The sequence below is a fragment of the Oncorhynchus tshawytscha genome, linkage group LG19, assembly GCF_018296145.1.
Source record: "Oncorhynchus tshawytscha isolate Ot180627B linkage group LG19, Otsh_v2.0, whole genome shotgun sequence".
NCBI classification, from domain to species: Eukaryota; Metazoa; Chordata; class Actinopteri; order Salmoniformes; family Salmonidae; genus Oncorhynchus; species Oncorhynchus tshawytscha.
The window spans coordinates 28,444,254-28,468,944 of NC_056447.1; the positions used below are offsets into that span (position 1 = coordinate 28,444,254).

A 24,691-nucleotide genomic window follows, 5' to 3' on the forward strand; every position below is an offset into this window, starting at 1 on the left:
AACCGTAAGGCTCTCCAGAGGGTAGTGAGGTCTGCACAATCCATCACTGGGGGCAAACTACCTGCCCTCCAGGACACCTGCACCACCCGATGTCACAGGAAGGCCAAAAAGATCATCAAGGACAACAACCACCCGAGCCACTGCCTGTTCAACCAGCTATCATCCAGAAGGCGAGGTCAGTACAGGTGCATCAAAGCTGGGACCGAGAGACTGAAAAACAGCTTCTATCTCAAGGCCATCAGACTGTTAAACAGCCATCACTAACCCTGAGTGGCTGCTGCCAACATACTGACTCAAATCTCTAGCCATTTAATAATTCAAAATTGGATGTAATAAATGTATCACTAGTCACTTTAAACAATGCCACTTTATATGATGTTTACATACCCTACATTACTCATCTCATACTGTGCTCTATACCATCTACTGCATTTTATCTATGCCGTTCGGCCATCGCTCATCCATAATATATGTACATATTATATTCATTACTTTACACTTGTGTGTCTAAGGTAGTTGTTGTGAAATTGTTAGATTACTTGTTAGATATTACTGCATGGTCGGAAATAGAAGGACAAGCATTCCGCTACACTCGCATTAACATCTGCTAACCATGTGTATGTGACCAATACAATTTTATTTGATTTGTGTGGCACTTTGTCGAATATTAATTTATGTTGATTATTGGTTGTGTATTGGTAAATAGGAATACTGAAGGCCTAAATACTTACGGGAGATATTTTGAGATGATTACTGTATATTATGAAGTATTTATCATTGATATCGGCTACTTATCTGTTATGAGGTTTTATGAAACGTACCCGTTGTTTAAACAGATGGTATTGCCCAGGGAATCGATAATAGCCCTTATGATCTCTTATTTATTATTAATCATACATTCAAAATGTGTGCATACATTTTGTTTGTTTTTACTCGAAGGTCAGTGATTCTCTGTCTTTCTCCCCCTCTCCCTCCCTCACACACACTCACACAAATACACACACATGTAGTTATTGCTGTACAATTAGTGCTACTGAATATGCGCCAAGTTCTTTGGTATATAGGGCTATAGGTCTACATATACTGCATTAATGTCAGCCTACTGTATTGAAAAGACAGGCTGGAAATGTGTTGCGTGCGACGCGCTTCCTCATTTCTGCGCACAGAAATCGGTCAATTTTTCTTTTCGGTCGTTTACGATTCCACAAAACTAGGAGGGGCTTGATACCGTGGAGGCAGGACTGCTACTGCTTACACTGTGATTGTGTGTACATCCACTTCAATCCGCATGCACTAACGATTGACAGATTTCAGGTAGGATTTAAGCTTTTTTTATCGTTCCAATTTGTTTTTAACACTGATGTTTTAGGTTAGTATGTATCTTTTATTAGGCTAGTATTTATTCACTTGTTTTCACTTAGGCTAGTGTGTTAATTTCATATGTCGTTTGCCCATAATTGAATGATGGTTGATTTCATTGCACCTGCAAACACGTAGGCTATTTAATATGGGGAAATTGTATTACTTAATTAAACATAATTGCCTATATTGAGTAAATATTTGGACTATAGTTTCCAGAACCTTATCTTGCTAATGAGACATTCAGTCCGTTATCTGAAGGATGTGCGAACTTGTGAGGCAATCCCCTATTGACCGGTGTTACATTGTAACGTTTGATATTATGTAGGCTACATTGTATATTCCACAGTCACTGCTGTCATATTTTAATGGTATGTCCTAAACCTATCAATGCCACGGTCATGTTCCCAAAACTAATAGAATTAGGCTACTGTAGCCTAACTGAAAATGTCAAGCCACTAACGTTACCCCACCACTACTCTACTACTAGCCTACAGTACATCAAGACAACCATTTCCCAGATGATGAGATTGAGCTGTAACCTAATAAATGTTGTCCATGGGCTATTTAGAGCATCATTGATTAAAATGAGAACCGGGGGAAAAAATGTATTTTGGGTGTTTTACTTTAGCCTACATGTAGGTACATTGCACGATAACTATAAACGACAAGCCTCCCTCCCCCTCATTGCCCTACATAAACCAATAGCTTACATTATAAGCCTATGATGCTGAGTGCATGTTGGAAGCAGCAAACTGTTTGCGATTCCTGCTACTCCTGCCTTCTTGTTCATGTAGTTGCAGAGCTGAGTTGGGTCCAGATTTAGTCACAGAAGGCTACGAGTTAGAGTCCTTCAACCATCGCCAGTGACACTGCATGGTAATACAGCTGCACTGCATTTTAAAGACATCGTAGTAGCAGGTGTCCAAAGGCGCATCCCAAGATATGGTCATAATAGCGGTCCAAATTGACCAGTCAAAGATCGTATTTATATTTTTCTAGACTCATTTGGAGTGGTAAGAGGACACACAATAGCATGCGCCAAATATCATGACATGGTATTCGAGACTACTTGGTCATGCATATGCATAACTTGGTCAGACATCAAGTTACATCAAATACATTTAAATTTAAAGTGTGATCTTGTAGTCAGCTTTTGTCAACAGACACACTGCTTAATAGTCGATTTGCCTAAGGCATTCTGCTCCACCGCAAGCTTACTTGTTAGGTAGCCTATATGTGTACCATTCATTTGAGTCATGTGACAAGTTTTGTGCTAACTGGTATCCTTGGGAAATCCTTAACCCTCCCCTAACCTGAACCCTTACCGTAACCATTTGAAAGTTCAACTTTAATGGCGGTAGGGACATCCCAAGGACCTGAACAGCATGGACCCCCATCTGACATGCTGAATTCCAAATTGACCCCTTACCCCCGAGGCATTCCTGTAGATCTGAAAGGATTGCTTATGTGTAATGGCAAGATTTCGACTCAGCCAATCAGATGGCAAGTTGAATAAAGTTTATATGAGCATATCACATTTTGTGTCAAATGAAAGTTAATTTATATTTTTGGGAAATAAAGGCATAGATATGTTTTTCATCCATTTTACACCCTAAAGATTAGGAATAAGCAAAGGCATTGATTGCTGGTCACACACATAAAAGGGTTCTTAAAAAACATATTTATCATTTATATTTAGTTTTGCAGAAAATATTCTGCTTTCTATAAGTTTAAGAGATATTGCTTCATTGTCATTCTGTTACCAAAACCCCACATATCTTTAAACTGTTTTCACATTTTTCTTCCTCATGAGGAGGGAGGATTATGTAACAAGTTAAGGTAGACCTAACAAGTAGATCATGTTTTTACTGATAACAATTTTGTTTATGAATTATAAAGTGATTAATACGCATCACTCTGTTACCAAATCGGTAACAGATTGACTGAAAAATAAGTAACAGAATTACTGCAATTGAATTGGCCATAATGGGAAATCATAGTAGTCGCAAACCAGAGTTGCAGTTGAGCACAGTAGAATACAGTCAAAAGTAGAGGTCGGTACAGTAGAAATACAGTACAGTAGAGCACATATTAGTAGGCAGTATACTGTAATATACTCTACTGGACACTACTGTGCTCTTCTGTACTGAACTATACTCTTTTTTTGCTTTACTCTACTCTGTGCTCTGCTGTACTCTACTTTTTGTGCTGTACTGCACTATACTCTACTCCACTATACTGTACAACAGGTGTAGACCTTAGCGTGAAATGCTTACTTACAAGCCCTTAACCAACAATACAGTTCAAGAAATAGAGTTAAGAAATAAATATTTACTAAATAAAGTAAAACATCAAATAAAAAGTAACACAATAAAATAACAACAAGGCTGTATACAGGGGGTATCGGTACCGACTCAATATGCAGGGGTACAGGTTAGTCAAGTTAATTTGTACATGTAGGTAGGGGTAAAGTGACTATGCATAGATAATAAACAGCAAGTAGCAGCAGTGTCAAAACAAAATGTAAATAGTTTGGGTGGCCATTTTATTAATTGTTCGGCAGTCTTGTGGCTTTGGGGTAGAAGCTGTTAAGGAGCCTTTTGGACCTAGACTTGGCGCTCCGGTGCCTCTTGCTGTGCTGTAGCAGAGAGAACAGTCTATTACTTTGGTGACTGGAGCCTTTAACAATGTTTGGGGCCTTCCTCTGACACCGCCTAGTATATAGGTCCTGGATGGCAGGAAGTTCAGCCCCATTGATGTACTGGGCCGTACGCACTACCCTCTAGCGCCTTAGTCAGATGCTGAATAGTTGCCATACCAGGTGGTGATGCTCTCAATGGAGGAGCTGTAGAACCTTTTGAGGATCCATGCCAAATATTTTCATTCACCTGAAGGGGAAAAGGTGTTGTTGTGCCCTCTTCACGACTGTCTTGGTGTGTTTGGATCATGATAGTTTCGTTGGTGACGTGGAAACCAAGGAACTTGAATCTCTCGACCTGCTCCACTACAGCCTTGTTGATGTTAATGGGGGCCTGTTCGGACCTCCTTTTCCTGTAGTCCACGATCAGCTACTTTGTCTTGCTAACATTGAAGGAGAGGTTGTTGTCCTGGCACCACACTGCCAGGTTTCTGACCACCTCCCTATAGCCTGTTTCTTCATTGTCGGTGATCAGGCCTACCACTGTTGTGTCGTCGGCAAACTTAATTATAATGTTGGAGTCGTGCTTGGCCACGCAGCCGTGGGTGAACAGGGAGTACAGGAGGGGACTTAACACACACCCATGAGGGGCACCAGTGTTGCGGATCAGCGTGGCAGATGTGTTGTTGCCTACCCTTACCACCTGGGGATGGCCTGTCAGGAAGACCAGTTGCAGAGAGAGGTGTTTAGTTCCAGGGTCCTTAGCTTAGTGAGTACTATGCTGTTGAATGCTGAGCTGTAGTCAATGAACAGCATTCTCACATACATGTTTCTTTTGTCCAGGTGGGAAAGGGGAGTGTGATTGCATCATCTGTGGATCTGTTGGGGGGGGGGGGGGGTATGTGAATTGGAGTGAGTCATGACCAGCCTTTCAAAGCACTTAATGGCTACCAACGTGCGTGCTACGAGTGGTAGTCATTTAGGCAGGTTACTTTCGCTTTCTTGGGCACAAGGACTATGGTGGTCTGCTTGAAACCCACAACCTTGTGAATGTTCACCTGTTTTAAAGGTCTCGCTCACATCGGCTCCAGAGAGCGTGATCACACAGCCGTCCGGAACAGCTCGTGCTCTCATGCATGCTTCAGCGTTGCTTGCCTCGAAGCGAGCATATAAGGCATTTAGCTCATCTGGTAGGTTCCTGTCACTAGGCAGCTCACTGTTGGGTTTCGCTTTGTAGTCCGTAATGCAAGCCCTGCCACATCCGACGAGCGTCAGAGCCAGTGTAGTAGGATTCAGTCTTAGTCCTGTATTGATGCTTTGCTTGTTTGATGGTTCTTCTGAGGGCATAGCAGGATTTGTTATAAGCATCCGGATTAGTGTCCCACTATTTTTTTTTTAATTACAAAATTTTCCAGAATTTCATGATATCCAATTGGTAGTTACAGTCTTGTCCCATTGCTGCAACTCCCGTATGGACTCGGGAAAGGTGAAGGGCGAGAGCCATGCGTCCTCCAAAACAAGACCCTAAAGTATTTCTGCAAAGCTGTCATCAAGACAAAGGGTGGCTACTTTGAAGAATCTCAAATATAAATATATTTTGATTTGTTGATTCCATATGTGTTATTTCATAGTTTTAATATCTTCACTATTATTCTACAATATAGAACAAATAAATAAAAACACTGGAATGAGTAGGTGGGTCCAAATGTTTGACTGCTACTGTGTGTGTAATATATATATATATATATATATATCTCTTATTTTGTATTATTTATTTTGCTCAGAAAACTTAATTCAGCCCGCAGGCCACCAGTTGGGGCACCCTGCACTAGAGACTGTGTGCCAAAATCAGACTTAAAGTGCACTGTAGGACTTTGCATAGAGTAATGATATTTGAATGACATGTACTGTTTGAAGAACAGGATAGTAAAGGCAAGCGAATGTCAAAAAAAATGGATCATGCTTAACACCCCAGACATCCTACAATCTCAGCTTGATGTCCTCAATCTCACACAAATTATGATTGAACCTACCAGGTACCACCCCAAAGCCGTAAACACGGGCAGCCTCATAGATATCATCCTAACCAACTTGCCCTCTAAATACACCTCTGCTGTTTTCAACCAAGATCTCAGCGATCACTGCCTCATTTCCTGCATCCGTAATGGGTCAGCGGTCAAACGACCTCCACACTTCACTGTCAAACGCTACCTGAAACACTTCAGCAAGCCGGCCTTTCTAGTCAACCTGGCCGCGGTATCCTGGAAGGATATTGATCTCATCCCGTCAGTAGAGGATGCCTGGTTATTTTTTTTTAAATGACTTCCTCACCATCTTAAATAAGCATGCTCCATTCAAGAAATTTAGAACCAGGAACAGATATAGCCCTTGGTTCTCTCCAGACCTGACTGCCCTTAACCAACACAAAAACATCCTATGGCGTTCTGTATTAGCATCTAACAGCCCCCGTGATATGCAACTTTTCAGGGAAGCTAGAAACCAATATACACAGGTAGTTAGAAAAGCCAAGGCTAGCTTTTTCAAGCTCAAAAAACTCAAACAACTTCTGGGACACTGTAAAGTCCATGGAGAATAAGAACACCTCCTCCCAGCTGCCCACTGCACTGAGGATAGGAAACACTGTCACCACCGATAAATCCACTATAATTGAGAATTTCAACAAGCATTTTTCTACGGCTGGTTATACTTTCCACCTGGCTACCCCTACCCCAGTCAACAGCACTGCGCCCCCCACAGCAACTCGCCCAAGCCTTCCCCATTTCTCCTTCTCCCAAATCCAGTCAGCTGGTGTTCTGAAAGAGCTGCAAAATCTGGACCCCTACAAATCAGACAATCTGGACCCTTTCTTTCTAAAATTATCTGCCGAAATTGTTGCAACCCCTATTACTAGCCTGTTCAACCTCTCTTTCGTGTCGTCTGAGATTCCCAAAGATTGGAAAGCAGTTGCGGTCATCCCCCTCTTCAAAAGGGGGGACACTCTAGACCTAAACTTCTACAGACCTATATCTATCCTACCCTGCCTTTTTTAAGGTCTTCGAAAGCCAAGTCAACAAACAGATTACCGACCATTTCGAATCCCACCATACCTTCTACACTATGCAATCTGGTTTCAGAGCTGGTTATGGGTGCACGTCAGCCATGCTCAAGATATCCTAAACGATATCTTAACCGCCATCGATAAGAAACAATACTGTGCAGCCGTATTCATTGACCTGGCCAAGGCTTTCGACTCTGTCAATCACCACATCCTCATCGGCAGACTCGATAGCCTTGGTTTCTCAAATGATTGCCTCTCCTGGTTCACCAACTTCTTCTCTGATAGAGTTCAGTGTGTCAAATCGGAGGCCTGTTGTTCAGGCCTCTGGCAGTCTCTATGGGGGTGCCACAGGGTTCAATTCTTGGACCGACTCTCTTCTCTGTATACATCAATGATGTCGCTCTTACTGCTGGTGAGTCTCTGATCCACCTCTACCCAGACGACACCATTCTGTATACTTCTGGCCCTTCTTTGGACACCGTGTTAACAACCCTCCAGACGAGCTTCAATGCCATACAACTCTCCTTCTGTGGCCTCCAATTGCTCTTAAATACAAGTAAAACTAAATGCATGCTCTTCAACCGATCACTGCCTGCACCTGCCCGTCCGTCGAACGTCACTACTCTGGACGTTTCTGACTTGGAATATGTGGACAACTACAAATACCTAGGTGTCTGGTTAGACTGTAAACTCTCCTTCCAGACTCACATCAAACATCTCCAATCCAAAGTTAAATCTAGAATTGGCTTCCTATTTCGCAACAAATCATCCATCACTCATGATGCCAAACATACCCTTGTAAAACTGACCATCCTACCGATCCTCGACTTCGGCGATGTCATTTACAAAATAGCCTCCAATACCCTACTCAATAAATTGGATGCAGTCTATCACAGTGCCATCCTTTTTGTCACCAAAGCCCCATATGCTACCCACCACTGTGAACTGTACGATCTCATTAGCTGGCCCTCGCTTCATACTCGTTGTCAAACCCACTGGCTCCAGGTCATCTACAATACCCTGCTAGGTAAAGTCCCCCCTTATCTCAGCTCGCTGGTCACAATAGCAGCACCCACCTGTAGCACGCGCTCCAGCAGGTATATCTCTCTGGTCACCCCCAAAACCAATTATTCCTTTGGCCGCCTCTCCTTCCAGTTCTCTGCTGCCAATGACTGGAATGAACTACAAAAATCTCTGAAACTGGAAGCACTTATCTCCCTCACTAGCTTTACGCACCAGCTGTCAGAGCAGCTCACAGATTACTGCATCCATACATAGCCCATCTATAATTTAGCCCAAACAACTACCTCTCCCCCCACTGTATTTATTTATTTATTTATTTTGCTCCTTTGCACCCCATTTCTTCTATCTCTACTTTGCACATTCATACACTTCAAATCTACCATTCCAGTGTTTTACTTGCTATATTGTATTTACTTCGCCACCATTGGCCTTTTTTTTGCCTTTACCTCCCTTATCTCACCTCATTTGCTCACATTGTATGTAGACTTATTTTTCTACTGTACCATTGACTGTATGTTTGTTTTACTCCATGTGTAACTCTGTGTTGTATGTGTCGAACTGCTTTGCTTTATCTTGGCCAGGTCACAATTGTAGATGAGAACTTGTTCTCAACTTGCCTATCTGGTTAAATAAAGATGAAATAATACAAATTTTAAAAAACAGTGTTCAGGTGTTATGCATCCATGCTAAACTGTTCCAGTGAGCTAGAGTGGGTTCTCCCCATGATCCTACAGTACAGAGCATCTGTGCTCCATCAGTCTGCCATGTACCCAGTTATAATTATCTCACATTACCACAAGGGTTGTAAGTTCAGATAGAGCATGCACTTGCCAACGGCAACTGATAAAATCCTATACAGTTAATCTAACATCACCTCATGGAAAACACAAAGGGGAATTTAGCAGCTTCCGATTCAGTGGTTACATCTGCAGGAAGACCAGAGGTTACAATATCAGCAGCACTGTACCACTTTTAAAACTGGCTGAGGTACACAGCATATTTCTGGATCCTTCCAACAGAGTTAGGTAGTCAGATCCATGTGGGTGGCTCGCTCACAGGTAGAAACTCCGTTCTTTACTACTGGATGGCTTTCACCATATTCTATCAGTTGTTGATGTAGTCGTCACAATATGCAAGATATAGGCCTACCTACAGTAGTACAGTAGATTACCTGGCTTAGACAATTAACAAGTGAAGTCATCCTTTCTCTGTCATGTGTGCAGTATCAGATTATATTCAACATACACTCAGTACAGTCAATACACACTGAAACCTGACATCAGGTCAGACAGTATGGGTTATTACAGTTTATGTTTACCTCTTATTGCCAATACCCCATCTGTATCGCCATCTAGCTGGAGTAATTAAACTTCAGCTCTCTCGTTAATGGTTTACATTGACTTTGCCTGATCAGAAGCCACCCATTTAAGAGGCCATTACGGTTGTGTTTACACATGCAGCCCAATTCTGATGATTATCAAAAGACCAATAAGTGGAAACAATCTGAATTGGGCTGCCTGTATAAACACAGCCTATGAAAATTACTCTGGATTATGGGAAGCTATTAAGGTCCTTGTTAAACAAGCTCAAATTCATGCAAAATTGCCCTCTGTGTAAATTATTCAACTTGTAGGTTTATTGTATTTTGTGGAATTACTAGTACTTGAGATCCCATTTGGGACTCTGCAAAAATGTCATGGGAAACGGCACAGTGATCCATGTTAGAGAAATATTGTCTTTACATTTTAATTTTGGCAAATGAATGCATTTTGTGGCATGTGTTTTAGATAAACAGGTGCTAATGACAGTGTAATGAACTATGCTACTCTCTTCATCACTCATGATCAAAAGGCTTTAATAAATCCAATTAATTACCCATGTGTTTACTTCCTTAAAGAAGGCCTCTGCTCCAACAGAGCCATTCTGATTCTCATTGGCTATTTCGGGATCCCATCAGTCAAACATTTGAAGCTCAATGTAAGTTTGAGGAGAAATATGTGGGTCAAGGCTAATGTGCTTAGACATCAATAGGAGAGTTTTTTTTGTTTGTTGTTGTTGCAAAAATAATATGTAGATCTGTGAAAAAAGCTGTCAAAAAAATAAATATCATCATAGTGACAAAGGTCACTCAGTCAAAGGTTCGTTAGAAACAGTCCGTCGTTCTTGATCTACTGCACAGTGCCAGTGAAGAGGACAAGCTGCTGTTAACAGTGTGTGAGAGAAGGCCTATGTTTCCCTGTCATCCGTTAGAAGGTAGTTTTCCTCTCAGCTGTTGCAGTTGCTCCGTCACTAACGTAGCATTCCTGGACGGAATTCCCCAGGAAATGTTTAGTCAGAGGTGTGGGAAGTAAGGGATTGGGGAAGTGAGGGTTTCGGAGTCATCAGAGAGTGTGTGGGAGTTGGAAACTGCAACACACCCTGTGCTACTGTAGCTCTGACCCTGCCTTTGTGTTCTCTGTTTTCAACTGAAATAGATGTGCTACGTGCTGCTTACTGCTCTCTATATGGCCACAGCATACCAGACTCTGTAGGGCATGCCTGTTTTTTAAGGAACACAGGGTAGCTATCTTATTTTTTTCTTCTTGGGTTCAACAATATGTATTTCTAGCATGGTGGATGGGTTTAGCGATGGCTAACAGTGGGTACTATGAACTATCCCTTTGATCCAGTGGCAGTGAAAGGATTGGAGAGTAGGTTTATGTTTTTTAAATTAAGTTAAGTCTGTATGGATGTTTGCTTGGGTGGTTGTTGGGGGGGTCTGTGTGTGTTCAGGTTAAATAGCAAGACATTATTTTACTTAGACAGTGAGAGACAGTTAATGTTTCTTTGGTTCGATATTGTTCTATCAGCTAGATTTAGATTATGGTGCATAATGCCATGTGACTTTTCTATGGCATTTTCTAGAATGATCTATGCATGTTGACTGGAATGAAGTAAGTGAACTCGCCTTGTCTCCTGGGAGGAATGAACTGAGTGGGGCTCATTGTTGGAATAATTCCCTCCTCATTCCTCAAATACACATTTTCCAGAATCACTTCCCTCACTTGCTCTCTCACACTGTGTGAGAGCTTTTTTTTCCAGGGGAAGTCCTGGTCTTTTACAGAGTTAAAGGACAAGTACAGTAGAAAGAATGTTCCTGTGATTAAGAGGTCACTCTCTCGCTCTACACAACAGCTGAGCAATCCACCTCCACTTTCACTCTTACTTAGATATTATTGATGATGCATAGCTACAGTCAAATGGAACACAACATCTTGCTACCGGAGGCTGAGATGTTAGTGAGACAAGGGACTGTTTCTGAACACTACTGATGTGTGGTTGATTTTCTTGCACTTTACTGCAGCGGAAGCATCACTCAGGTGGGTGCTACGCTGTCGGCAATGGAGGATCAGCTACCTACAGAGGAGCGGCTGCTATGGGGGAACTGGGAGTGTCAGACAAGGCAATGGGCCCTGATGAAACCCTCTTGGCCTGTCTGACAGACTGACTTTCTCCCTGGCTGTACTGTACCATCGATGCGCCCTCCGCTCAAACCATACTCAAGCCATCATCTATAAGTCTTTGCTAGGTAAAGCCCCGCCTTATATCAGCTCACTGGTCACCATAGCAGCACCCACCCGTAGCATGCGCTCCAGCAGGTTTATTTCACTGGCCACCCCCAAAGCCAATTCCTCCTTTGGTCGCCTTTCCTTCCAGTTCTCTGGGGCCAATGACTAGAACGAATTGCAAAAATCACTGAAACTGGAGACTCATATCTCCCTCACTAACTTTAAACACCAGCTGTCAAAGCAGCTTACAGGTCACTGCACCTGTGCATATCCCATCTGTAAATAGCCCATCCAACTACCTCATCCCCATACTGTTATTTGTTTTGTTCCTTTGCACCCCAGTATCTCTACTTCCACATTCATCTTCTGCACATCTATCACTCCAGTGTTTTAATTGCTAAATTGTAATTATTTTGCCACTATGGCCTATTTATTGCCTTACCTCCCTTATCTTACCTCATTTGCACACACTGTATATAGACTTATTTTCTCTATTGTGTCATTGACTGTATGTTTGTTTATCCCATGTGTAACTCTGTTGTTTGTGTCGCACTGCTTTGTTTTATCTTGGCCAGGTCGCAGTTGTAAATTATGACAACTTGTTCTCAACTAGCCTACCTGGTTAAATAAAGGTGAAAAAATATATATACTGACATTTCCTAACTGCCTTAATTCCATTCTTCCATCTTTAATTTGTTGTTCATTTATGCATTATGTATTTTGTTAACAAGAACCACAATGGAAAAAAGTATCTACACTTTTTAAATGCATTTTATCCACGTGTGGTTGTATTAAGTTTTTGGTTATTTAAATGGTCAAATAATTGTACCATATTTACATAGATTACATTTTTTTGAGAATATTTTGATGTGGCTCCGCATTTCAATAAAGACTGGGTCTTTGCTCTTCGGATTATTCTAGAGATATTTTTGAGTGGCATGACAATGAAGCAGCTTCAGATGATGGTTATGAAACATGTTATCATCTGTATGTATAGCAGTGACAGTAGTAATTGGAGCCGTGGTAGACTCCGCCATGACAGACATATGACAAGTAGATCAGTAGACTGACTCCAGCGTGGTAGGGCTCAGGTCAGGGCACTGGTACGTGCCATGCTGCCAGCCTGCTCATCTATGGGTCAAACAGGGTGCCTGTCTGAGCCAGCGGCCAATGTGACAACATTTGGATATGTTCCCTCAAACGCCCTGTTTGGGTTAGTTTCCATGTTTGTGTTCTCGCAAATGTGTTCTCTCTTTGTGTAATACATTGAAGTAAAGTTGAATATAGCAGTATGTATGTATGGTATCTTGAGGTGAGCTTCTAATGTGAAAGGTCCAATTTAATATTGAAAATGGGAAAGCTTTATTCTTGTTAAGTTTCTATTCGGCCTTGGAGGATGGTTGGGAACTGAGTGAATTACTTTCTGATAAGCATTTCTTCAGTATTCAGATATTGTATAGAATTGAATACTGCAAACTGTCATTTCATTTAAACTAGGTTTTGACAGTAATTATGCATGGTATTGTATGCAGTCATCATTGGTATGTATTTAAGCAATAAGGCCCGAGGGTGTGTGGTATATGGCAAATATACCAGGGCTAAGGGCTGTTCTGCACGACGCAATGCGGAGTTCTAGGACACAGCCCTTAGCCGTGGTATATTGGCAATATACCACAAACCTGTGAGGTGCCTTATTGCTATTATAAACTGGTTACCAACGTAATTAGAGCAGTAAAAATAAACGTTTTGTCATACCCATGGTATACAGTCTGATATACCACGGCTTTCAGCCAATCAGCATTCAGGGCTCGAACCACCCAGTTTATATATATATATATATATATATTTATTTATTTATTTATTTATCAAGGTCAGAGGGATACTTATTAACATGCTGTTAATGTGTGTGTGTGTGTGTGTTTGTTTATAAATATTCTGATTGTTACTAGATAGGCAATACTTATAGGGAGTTTCTCATGGGAAAAGCTTGATCAAAATATCTGATGTATTGAAAAGGAAAGGAATGCCTTTGGACTTGGTTCTGCTTCCCCTACAGGGAAATCTATTATCTGTGGTAAGGATCATGAGATGTCTTCTATTCAGCTGCATGTGAAAAGGATGAAAGTTGAAAAGTTCAACTGATGCTCCTCAGGGTTTTATATGATTGTTTCCACCACTAACGATTTGAATGAGTACTATTGAGTATCTGGCCACAGAATCAATGTGGTCAGTTATGGAGCCACTAACCAGAGCACATACTGATCTACTGCACTGACAAACTGTTCACCTAACACTTGTCGGCTGCTTTTTCTTCACTCTGCTGTGAAACCATCTCAATTGCGTTGAGGTCGGGTCATTGTAGAGGCCAGGTCATCTGATGCAGCACTCCGTCCCTCTTTCTTGGATATCTTCTGTATAACACCCCTACCTTGTCACAACACAACTGATGGTGGCTCAAACTGATTGGCTCAAACAAAATAACTTTCAACAAGGCACACCTGTTAATTGAAATGCATTGCAAGTAACTACCTCATGAAGCTGGTTGAGAGAATGCCAAGCGTGTGCAAAGCTGTCATCAATGAGATGATGGCTACTTCAAATATATTTTGATTTGTTTAACACTTTTTTGGAGTTACTACATGATTCCATATGTGTTGTTTCATAGTTTTGTCTTCACTATTATTATACAATGTATAAAATAGTACAAATAAAGAAAAACCCTTGAATGAGTAGGTGTGTACAAACATTTGACTTGTACTGTATGTCAGAAATCCTTCCTCCAAAGGACCATTCAATGGATTACATTTAGAGAAAATCTCCCAAATCATGTTCTTGTTTCCTGAGTAATCACTCAATTTTAGCAGCAAGCTCTGTGGGGTCCTGATGGCATTGTCCCCCTTCCTACATCAGCATACTGGGAGTGCTCTGTGTTGGCAGTCTCTCACGGGACCACATAGGATCCATAGGAGTGGGATGCTAAGACTGCTGATTGAGCCACTCATCGATCAGTATTGATGAAATATCAGAGCTCAATATGTCAGACCAGTATACCTCCTCGACATATTCAGTTAGATTTGATTAGTAGTTCTCTCTATTCTAAATGACGTTGTCTATCAGACTGGCAGATTTTAAATACTGTATAGTTTGAAAATCATCCCACTGTTAGTGTGTCATGATGGCAGTTGGCCAATGACTTTAAATGCAGACTCACTGGACAACAGATGAGGCCAAGGGCTGGGGGAGCAGGGAGCTTGGATGGAAATAGAACGACAAATGAACCAACAACACAATTATATTGTTGTTGAACTGCACAGTTGATCTCATCTTATTTGTCTGCAGGAGACGACCCTACTGTCTATAGAGCACCACTGAAAATACTTCTGTCCTCTACATAAGGTCCTCTGTATCGTGCTGCTCACCGTGCTGCTGACCCAGTGACACCTACAGGCTCCAGCCCTCTCTCCCTCCTCTCCAGAGCCCTGTGTCTTCCCCAGGCCAGCCCAGCCAGGCAGTCACTTTGCTCTGGCTCATGGCTACAGCGTCAGAACCTTGCCTCACAGGGAGAGAGGAGCGTGGGCCGCTTTGGCAGACAGCAAATTTTTTTACATTTGGGAAGGAAATGCACTTGGCTGTGTTGAGTGAATGCCTTGCTTTAGTCCTGTGCATTCAGCATATCATCAGTAACCTTGTCTTAAAGTCGGAGCCATCCTCAGGTTACCCACTGGGGAAATGATATCTAGTGTCACATCTGTAACAGTGACTAATGAAAGAGACCTTTTTAAATATTTATAAGCAATGAATTCACATATCATGAAAATATTACAATGTACCACCAATTTGAAACATTTGCTGTGAAATAGTATTTCATTTAGCAATAGTTTCTATTTTCTGACATTGGAGTGTTCAGCTTGTTCGTTGCTACCACTCTAGCTCTGGTTTTCATCATAGTTGTCGTCACTGTGTGGTCTTCCGTCTCTAACAAAAGAGCATGCATTGCCTTGTTTTGTGCAAGCTTTGGTCTGACAGTCACAGTACACTGAAGAGCTGGTTGGCAGCTTGTCTGTGTTGAGTACTCTGTGTTCTGTGCTTTTCTCTCTCTAATTGTGTCAACAGGACTCCTAGATAGAGCAGGAGCCCCCACAGCAGGTCTTGATTTAATTCAGCACTCCTATTACTTATCCCCTCCATCCGTATAGCCAGAGGCTGTTAGCGGCACCACACTCCTCTCAATTGGTTGTGTAGCTGAGGAACTGGATAGAGTGTTAATTTCTAGGAACCTGCCTGTGTATTTGGTGCATCTCTGGTACAGTAGGATTAGCTGTATCATTACTGAACTATGATCTGAGTTAGAATCACAACAGCTGTTAAGGAGGTTAAGATCAGTATTGTACTATACTGTCAGTATATTGTAGGCCTATATCCACAGAAGCATGGGACTCTTCTAGTCTTCTGACCAATGTAGGAGCAAGAGATTGATTATTTAGAGCTAATGTTCAACAAAGCCTGCATATCATATTACTCTACATTCTATACTGAACAATAATATAAACGCCACATGTAAAGTGTTGATCCAAGAAATGTCCGTTGCGTTTTATGTTTTTGTTCAGTGTAGAATGTAGATTTGCCTCCTATTGTGCTCCCCAATGGCTATTGTTTGTGACATTCATTTGACATGCTTGTTAGAAACTGTGCAGCTTCTATGGTAGATACTTGTTATTTATAGATAATTTATTGCATTTTAAACCATAAATACCATTATTGATTATCATCAAAACAAAACCAGTTTCATTTTGACCATTTTCATCATAAAGCAGAGAGCTACTGCATTCATGCACTGTTCAGCACAATGTATTGAGCTCTATGAGCTGTGCTTTTCCACCGTGTAACATAACAGCAGACCTGTTCTGGGAAATGATGACCTCTCTAGTGTTCTTAACCTCCCAGCACAGCACCATGAACATGTCCCAATTAAATAGCTTCATCCTCAATTCCCACTGCAATCATGTCCATGCTTACACTCTGTCTCCTGTGCATCCTCTTGTGTGTGATAATCTGCTCTTTCACTATGCAATATTTATGGGATGAAGCAGCCACAGCGTCGCTTTGAGCTCTTTCCACATGTCCTATATGAAAAGAGAGGAATTCGCTAGAGACACTAAAGCTCTCTGTCTATCAATTTGTTACAAGTATCTTACTTACAATGTCAGGATCTACTTACTTTGGCGCCAGATGCATTCAATAATGAGAAATTATGGAAGTAGTGGGAAAAAAAGTTAACGTTTTAGTTATATCCATCTATAAACTGGGTGGTTCAAGCTCTGAATGCTGATTGACTGACAGCTGTGGTATATCAGACCGTCTACCACGGGTATGACACAGCCCGTATTTATACAGCTCTAATTACGTTGGTAACCAGTTTATAATAGCAATAAGGCCCGAGGAGGTGTGGTGTACGGCCAATATATAAGGGCTGTGTCCATGACCTCCGTGTTGCGTTGTGCATAAGAACAGCCCTTAGCCGTGGTATATTGGCCATATACCACATCTCCTCAGTCCTTATTACTTTATTATATGGTTCTGTAATGGGTAGGAAAGGTTGAATTTCAATACCTACAGTAAGACACTGACTTAGTGCAATCATACTCTCATTGTAGGGTTTTGAGAGCTGAGATAGTACCTGACATATCCCTGTACCTATGATGGATCATGCTATTTCATCATGATTTTGATGGAAGACATTTTTCATTCATGTATTTTTTTGTTCATCACTGCATGCATTCAATCATGGCTTTGAATTAATCATTAGTTACATACCCCCCCCTTCTCTCTTTCCCTCTGTCTCTCTCTCTCAATCTTTGTAATGTACCCAAACTCAAATGCAATATTTAAAGATTATATAATAATAATAAGGACGAAAAAGAAATGAAGCTTTAAGTAAAGGGCATAAAAAGGTAAATTCAGCAACCAACCATTGCCTCACTGTAGATATCCACCATGTCAGAGTAAATGCTTGTGTTCAGCAGAGCAGTGTGCTAAAAACGGCATCAGTGGACATAGTGAAAATGGCATGGTGTCTGTATGGTAGCTGTCACTGTGGAGAGCCTGTTCACACAGCAGTTTACTCTGTTACTGTACTGATAAACATTACCATTGCTTTCTAATGCACAGCCTGCAATGCACAAACTACTGAGGCTGCCTGGAGGGTTTTCTCCAGAAGACAATGTCTGGGCTGTTCCACAAAATGAGTGCCTTTTGTGCACTTTTGATGTTTTAAGTACAGATTGTGTACCAATATAAAATCCTGTTATATTAAATGAAGTTCCCTTTACTATAGACGACATGGAAAATTCAATCAATTACAGTGGGGCAAAAAAGGTATTTAGTCAGCCACCAATTGTGCAAGTTCTCCCACTTAAAAAGATGAGAGGCCTGTAATTTTCATCATAGGTACACTTCAACTATGACAGACAAAATTTTTAAAAAAAATCCAGAAAATCACATTGCAGGATTTTTAATGAATTTATTTGCAAATGATGGCACACACACATCCTACAATGTGATTTTCCAGATTTCCTTTTCTCATTTCGTCTGTCATAGTTGAAGTGTACCTACAATGAACATTACAGGCCTCTCTCATCTTTTTAAGTGGGAGAACTTGCACAATTGGTGGCTGACTAAATACCTTTTTGCCCCACTGTAGATATTATTTATGAATAAGACTTGCTAAAATTTAGCATTTTGACATGTGCCTCTATGCACCTTCTATGACTTCTAGGAAGATTTTAACCCACTTAACCCCAAAATGTCTCCAGGTTTTCATCATTGTAAAGTCCCAGTTATTTTGTTCCCTTGACAGACATTTATGAAGACTATTATCTACGTGATTAGTGATTTATATAAATGTCCCTCATTTTAAGGTCAACCCTGTTATGTCAACTGAACTCTCGTTATTAAGGTGAAGCTATTCCTTTTCAAATATTTTTTGCAAAACAAACATTGAATGTGTAATAGTCAAATCCTAGTTTAAACTGGTTCTACTCTTTATGGCCATTTGCTGGTGTTTTGTGGTGGAAAACTGAGCAGACCGAGCATAACACACCAACCCTGTTATGTATAGATAGACAAGCTAGAAATGTTAACAACACTGTGAAGCTTGCATTCAATTGCCACTCCCTGTTCAGCTTCCATTCCCCCTTTCACAAGGGGATTTATGGCTGTTTTAAGATATCGTCAGCCCTCTTACGGTCAACCCTGTTTCTTTATTTGGCCCCTAATAGGTACATACTATTGTCATTGCATTTTCTTCTATTTAACCTATTTAAGAAATGTTTAGGATGAACTTATTAGGATGAACATGTGCTCCTCATGAAATCAAGTTACACTTCTCAAAAAGCACCGCATTGGTGGAACGACTCATCTAATATACAGCAGCCGACTGGCAATGCAAGGTGTAGTCAGAAGAGTTACTTTAAAAAACAATCTATTAATAGAAAAAAGTAAATGCAAGCACTTTTTGTCTAGTACCCAAATGGGTATGCTGTGTGTAGGTTTAAGATGATACTGTGTTAACTTCTTGCCACCTTCACCATCTGTTCTGTTTGATGCATGGCAGCTGCAGTCTGTCCCATGTGGGTCTTCAGTTTCCACAGACTTGAGATGGACCTTTACCCAGTGGTGGGTGGTGGGCCACACAGGGCGGACAGGCTTTCCTCTGCCATCCCCAGGAGATGGCTCCTGTAAAGCCTGACTCGTTCCGGGCCAAATCAATTGTATTTATATAGCCCTTCTTACATCAGCTGATATATCAAAGTGCTGTACAGCAACCCAGCCTAAAACCCCAAACAGCAAGTAATGCAGGTGTAGAAGCACGGTGGCTAGGAAAAACTCCCTAGAAAGGCCAAACCTAGGAAGAAACCTAGAGAGGAACCAGGCTATGAGGGGTGGCCAGCCCTCTTCTGGCTGTGCCGGGTGGAGATTATAACAGAACATGGCCAAGATGTTCAAATGTTCATAAATGACCAGCATGGCCAGAAAGTGTCATGTAACACTGACCAGCTGTGTGTGCCAGTCTTAGGTCAAAGGTCATACCATCACTATGAACACTGTTGGTTGGTCTCCCCATTTGCTATACACTCATTGGCCAGTTTATTAGGTACACTGTTTGTGAAAATGGTTAGCTCCTACAGACCGTGAGTCACGTGGCAGTTGCTTGTTATATAAAGCAGGCAGACGGGCAACAAGGCATTGTTACTGTTCGATTAAATATTAGAATGGGAAAAACGAGTTACATAAGCAACTTTGAACATGATATGATCGTCTTGCCAGGCACGCCGGTTCAAGAATCTCAGAAGCGGCCGGACTCCAGTGGGTATGCGATCACCAACACTGGACAATTAAGGAGTGCAAAAACATCACCTGGTCCGATGAATCCCGGTTCCTGTTGAGTCATGCTGTCGTCAGTGTCAGGTGGCATAACGGTGTGGGGAATGTTTTTATGGAACAAAATTAGGTGCCTTGATACCAATTGAGCAACGTTTGAACGCCACACCTGTGAGAGACAGAGAGAGAAAGAGCGCGAGCTAGCTCTACTACTGACACATGGAGGAAGCTAGCTGCTGTGCTGGAGGCTTACCATCTTGTCATGCGACAACAAAGGAACCATGGCAGTTCGCTCTGTACTTTGATGGCTGCAGCATGCAATCTGTTCACCTTCACAAGACATATTTAGTCAGTGTACCAAGTTCAGGCTTAGGTTGTCAAGGTGCCAGAACTTAGTTTTTCAAAGCTTGTGTTTACCACCTGAGGGATCTACAGTATGTCAGACTTGCTTTAATGCTCACCACCATTGCCTGTGACATTGATGCCAGTGGTCCTCTGTGTACCAGTAGCGTAGCCAGAAATCTGTTGGTGGGTGGGCCTGCAGAAATCTGGGTGGGCCAAAAGAACAGCTAACTTCCTGCAGTTCTACAGAGAGGAAAATGTGCAGTTGATTAGCTAATCACATGCTATTCTACACATTTTTGTCATGAGTCTGAGAAATGTTGAGTTAAAGCGAAAATATGTGTGTTGACTGATAAAAGCTCTGGATTATGAACTGTCTTGTTTGCTAAATGAAACAAATTAAGTAGGCAGTGACATTGTGTGTGTATATAGCCATAGAAGCACAGTGACATACAGTATCCACCAATGCAGTCAAATTCATGGGTTATTGGGGTTGTGGCTTTCAGTTAGTTATTTTTGGCCACCCATCACATGGTGCATGGGGTGGCCAAAGTGAATGGTCATTCCAGTGCACTGCTTGCTATGAATTTTATCTGATGGTGTGTGCATGTTTAGGTAAATTCACTAAGGTCCCATTTGCAGTGGTGGGAACAGCACTGAAAATCTGTACTTATATTAAATTACTGTTACTCAAGTAAAACCTCTACGAGATCGGTGTCCTTAAACCGGTACAGTTTTTGCTCAATATGCGATAGTGTGACTAGAAAACGTTGTAAACAACAGCTAACTTTCCAGGTCATAGACATGTCTTATGTGGGCAGAAAGCTTAAATGCGTGTGAATCTAACTGCAGTGTCCAATTCACAGTAACTATTACAGAAAAAAAATACCAATGCTATTGTTTGAGGATAGTGCACAACAACAAAACACTATCATGGCAACTTGTTTGATACATTCACCTCTGAAGGTAAATAAGGTACTTACATTCAGTAATTTTGCTCTGATTTGTCATCCTGAGGTTCCCAGAGATCAAATTTAGTATAGTTTTGTTTGAAAAAAATCTATTTTATATATTCAAATGTAGGAACTGGGTTCTATAGTTTAACCCCACTGCTGTCTCTGGCTCCACACCCACCCTGCCCGGCCATCTAAATATGTGAAGGTTAGTGTCTTTTCTGTAGAGAAGCTAATGATCCATTCATGACATTCCTGGAAGTGTGTAAACCTACTTTTTTTATTACCATAGGATTTGTGTATGTTCTCTAGTTATGTACTTGAAAATGTATAAAATGACCAATTCGGCACATTTGTGGAAACTCCTGGCAGACCTGATACAAAATATTATGTAGTGAGGTAATTATTCACTCGATCAGTCTGAAACTTTGCACACACACTGCTGCCATCTTGTGGACAAAAAAATCTAAATGACACAGAATCCTATCTCAATGTATGGCCTTTCTCTTGCATTTCAAAGATGATGGAACAATTTTTTTTTGAAAAAGCATGTTTTTTTGTTTGTATTATCTTTTACTAGATCCAATGTGTTATATTCTCTACATTAATTTCAGATTTCCACAAACTTCAAAGTGTTTCCTTTCAAATGGTTTCAAGAATATACATATCATTGATTCAGGTCCTGAGCTACAGGCTAGTTGATGTAATTTTATGCAAAAAATATGAGAAAAAAAGGGTCCATTTTTAAGAAACTACTCAAGTAAGGGCCAAAAAAAGTATCCAGACAGAAAACTACTTAAGTGGTTACAAATCTTGTTTGGTCATTTTTTTACAACTACAGGTGACCGTAGTCAACAACTTAGTGCAACTGATTTGACATTCATTTATTCTTTAAGCCTGCCAGCACCATCTTGTGGACCCGAGGAAGAGTAGTGGCTGCATCAGCTAATGGGGATCCTAATAAAAATACTAAATTGCAGGTGTCCTCCAGCACAGGTCTCCAATGAAGACTGACATTAAAGTCAGTCCTTAGGCTGTCCAGTTTTCAATACAGTCTTATTCAAAGTTGATTTTAATATCGATCAATGTGCTCAATTTAATAAAAAGGTCAATGGTACTCGAGATGTGAAATTTAATAAAAATTTCAATAGCATTAATGGAAAAAGTATGTCACTATAATTTCAAGTACATGTGATGGTGAATGCATAATGAAAAGATTTACACCAAGTGTGATGTTTCATTTTTTTCACTGAAAATTAAATATCAAGGAGGATCAGGTAAGTGTTACAACAGTCAAACTACAACTACAATATCGAAATGTCACTATCAATCATGTTACTTGTATGCAAATCGGACACATTACAGCATGGAATTAAACGTAAAAATAGGTATTCGGGAAAGAATCATATAAGTAAAAAATAATCAAACAGTGCAGATATCAATTGCCGTAGTCAAATCAATCATCTTTTTCCTGCCAAGGTAGTATTTACCCTCCATCCTCCTCCTCTTCCGAACAGCTCCTTTACACTTTGAAGGGTGTTTTCTTTTCTTGGTTGGCCCATTTCCCCTCCCCCTCAGTTGTGCCACTACAAGAAAAAATGTATTTAAGTACATGGAACGCGTTACTTGTAGCAGGATACTACCCACCTCTGCCCATTTGGAACACTGACAAGTAGAGAGCTTTTTTTTGCTCAATCTGATTGGGTGGGCCTGGCTCCCCATTGGGTGGGCCCCGACCCATGCCTACGCGGCTGCTGTGTAGACTAGATCCAGTATAATGTAATATAATCTAGCCCAGTGAGATGGATATGTTTGATTCCCTTCACAGCTCAGACCTGGTGCAGAGCTGAGAGGCTAATTTAATTACACACCCCCACCCCCACCCACCCCTGCATCCTTCCTGTCCCATGGGAAGGCACAACTAATCATTTGGGATCTCTTTTTTCCAGGAAAGGGGGGTGAGAGTGGAAGGGGGGTGTATTTCTGCATTGAGCACGGGGGCAGGCCCTGTGACCCTTTTTTGTTTCATTTTCAACAGAATCTCTATTTTGGGATTAGATGGTGTCTCTCCAGAAGGCTGCTAACCTACTGAACTCTAAAGACGGCCGGGCCGGGTTGGCAACAGCTGCTCCCCAGATGTGCCCAACTTCTAGTTATCTTTTCAAAGATGATTAGAAATGTAGAACTTGATAGAAAGAGACTCTTGATGCCTTTTATGGCACAGTTCCTAATGGCTCATTTCACATGTCTGTCTGAGCATGTAAATGGTGATTTTGGATATTTTGTTCAAAAGTATTATTTGAGTGCTCTGCTCAGTTTGAATATTTGACCATGTTATTTGTATTTGTTTGATTCATTTATATGTCCTGTACCCTCTGTGGTTTAGAGAGCTGTTACAAGTACTCTACATTCTGTACTCACTTTTAAAGGGACACATACAAAACAATTTGGAGTAACCATGATGTATTTTGCTATAATTGAGATAAAAAACACCCAGTCTGGAGTGGGTTGCCTGAAGCTGGTAAAGTTGTGGCTAAGCATCGGTCTTATATTATTGTTGCGAACATCCTAACATTTAGCAGCAGTTTTTTTCCATGTAAAAGGATAACCAACATCTGATATCATTTCAAATTTGCTGTCAAATGAAAGCAAAGAGTCTATATTTTGGGTTAATTAAGGCATTTTCCGTCCATCCCAATGTGGAATAAACAAAGGCTTTGATTTCAGTGGTCTTGAAAGAAAATCTACTTGAAAAAGTCTTAAAAGGTATTAGAAATACATCAAAACATAATAATGTTGAGGTAAAGGCCCCTGTATATTTAGTTTTGCAGAAATGATTTGCCTTATGTAAGTTTTAGAAATATTTCCTTGTGTCTTATCATTCTGTAACCAAAACCCCATAAACCGCTGCGCCACTCAGGAGGTGATATAAGGCATTGCAGTGCAAGAGGCGAAACTACAGACCCGGGTTTGATCCCGGGCTGTATCTCAACCGGCCTTGATCGGGAGTCCTATAGGGCGGCGCACAATTGGCCCAGCATCATCCGGGTTAAGGGAGCTTTTGGCTGGGGGGCTTTACTTGGCTCATCGTGCTCTAGCGACTCCTTGTGGTGGGCCGGGTGCCTGCAGGCTGACACCGGCCATCAGTTGCACAGTGTTTCCTCCAACATATTGGTGCGGCTGGCTTCTGGGATAAGCCAGCAGGTGTTAAAACATGCAGTTTGGCGGGTCATGTTTCGGAGGACGCATGACTCAACCTTGCCTCTCTCGAGCCCGTTGGGGAGTTGCAGCAATGAGACAAGATCGAAATTGGAGAGAAAAAGGGGGTTAAAATAAAAACTTTACATTTTTCTAATTTCTCTCATGAGGAGGAAGGATTATGAAAGTT

The 24,691-nt window shown here is 41.2% G+C and overlaps 1 protein-coding gene across 1 annotated transcript in view; it reads left to right on the plus strand.

Moving 5' to 3' along the window:
- The first annotated feature begins 1,255 nt into the window (after nucleotides 1-1,255).
- The window catches only part of tln2b (talin 2b), a 143,244-nt gene continuing 119,808 nt past the window's right edge, over nucleotides 1,256-24,691 (plus strand). The window contains exon 1 of the mRNA XM_024379468.2: nucleotides 1,256-1,314. The gene's annotated coding sequence lies outside the window, so the exon portion shown is untranslated. The remainder of the gene's footprint in view (nucleotides 1,315-24,691) is intronic.